Here is a 1,722-nt window from a genome sequence, read left to right as displayed (position 1 = left end):
ATCATGACACAGACTCTACTGTACTCTCACACGCACTTAGTACAGTGTTTTACATACAGTTAAAGCTCATTAAATGCCACTGATTACCACAGATTGATTTTTAAGGGATGCCTGGACAGGAAGGGCTGAGGTGGAAGAAAGGGGAGCAATAAGAAGGAGAAGAAAACCCCACAACACTTAGGAGAATCTCCTTGCTTAAGAATAAAAGTCAATAAATCAGTGGTATTTATTGAGCACTTACTTCGGGAGAACACTGTTATAAGCACTTGAGAGAATACAACAGAATTATCAGACCTGTTCCCTGCCCATACTGATAAAGCCTAGAAGGGAAGTCAGACAGTAATATTAGTAAATAAGTAATTTGTAATTGTTTAAAGATATGTAGATAAGGAGATGATTCTTATTCCATTGTCACATTGATTCATTTTCTTCAAAGTGAATAGAAATCTCAGATATCACTACATCAATCTTTCCACAACAACCCATTTCTTTCTCTCCCAGAAAAGAATGCTGGCGATGAGGAATGACAGCCTCGGAGAAGGTTTCATCCTAATGGGCTTCTCTGATCAGCCACAGCTGGAAATGATTCTATTTGTGCTTGTCTTGACCTCCTATCTCCTGACCCTGGTGGGCAACACCGTCATCACTGTGGTATCACATCTGGACCCCAGGCTCCATACCCCCTTGTACTTCTTCCTCTCCCATCTCTCCTTCGTGGACCTCTGCTTCACCACCAGCATCGTTCCCCAACTATTATGGAACCTGTGGGGGCCATCTAAGGCCATCACTTCTGTGGACTGTGCCATCCAGCTCTATGTCTCCCTGGCCCTGGGCTCAGCTGAGTGTGTCCTCCTCACTATCATGGCTTTTGACCACTATGCTTCTGTCTGTCGGCCCCTCCACTACAGTTCCATCATGCACCCACGGTTCTGCCGTGCTCTGGCAGCTGTAGCATGGATCAGTGGTCTGGGCAACAGTGTGATTCAGAGTACCATCACTCTTCAGCTTCCTCGCTGTGGGCACGAGTACCTTGCCCACTTTATCTGTGAAATACCTGCTCTGATCAAGCTAGCATGTACAGATACAAAAGCCAATGAGGTACAGCTCGTCATGGCCACTTTGGTACTGCTCCTTCTGCCCATGAGCCTGATCATGCTATCTTATGGGTTCATTGCCCAGGCCGTGCTGAGAATCAAGTCATCCCAGGCCTGGAGGAAAGCCCTGAGCACTTGAGGGTCCCACTTGCTAGTATTGACTCTCTTCTTTGGCATGACCTCGACCATCTACATCCAGCCCAACAACCCCTTCTCCAAGAATTCAGGCAAGTTTCTGACCCTCTTTTACACCGTGGTTACCCCTACACTCAACCCACTCATCTACACCCTGAGAAACAAGGACATGCTGGGGGCAGTGAGGAGGCTGTTGTGGAAAGACTGCCGTTCAATGGAAATTTGAAATCAAGTATCATATACTTGTGGTGTTAGGTCAGGGACTGAAATGACATGGGGGTCAATCCTCCCCCGACAACCCCCACCAAATCAGAACTAGGCACTGGCCAAAAATCAAACTAGACTCTAGACTGTGAAGCTCCTTGTGGGCAGAGATCATTATATTCTCCCAAGTGCTGAGTACAGTTCTCTGCAAGCCATCAGAACTGAATAAATATTATTTATTGATTGATTGTCCCTTCAATGGGTCAGAAAATCAATGAGTCATATTCTA

At 46.0% G+C, this 1,722-nt stretch overlaps 1 pseudogene; it reads left to right on the top strand.

Annotated features, from left to right (window-relative positions):
• Positions 1-507: 507 nt before the first annotated feature.
• Positions 508-1,455, top strand: LOC119940657 (annotated as a pseudogene).
• The last annotated feature ends 267 nt before the right edge of the window (positions 1,456-1,722 follow it).

Source organism: Tachyglossus aculeatus, chromosome 19 (genome assembly GCF_015852505.1).
Source record: "Tachyglossus aculeatus isolate mTacAcu1 chromosome 19, mTacAcu1.pri, whole genome shotgun sequence".
Classification (NCBI taxonomy): Eukaryota; Metazoa; Chordata; class Mammalia; order Monotremata; family Tachyglossidae; genus Tachyglossus; species Tachyglossus aculeatus.
The sequence above is the reverse complement of the archived record's forward strand: the minus strand, read 5'-3'. Positions and strand labels throughout refer to the sequence as shown.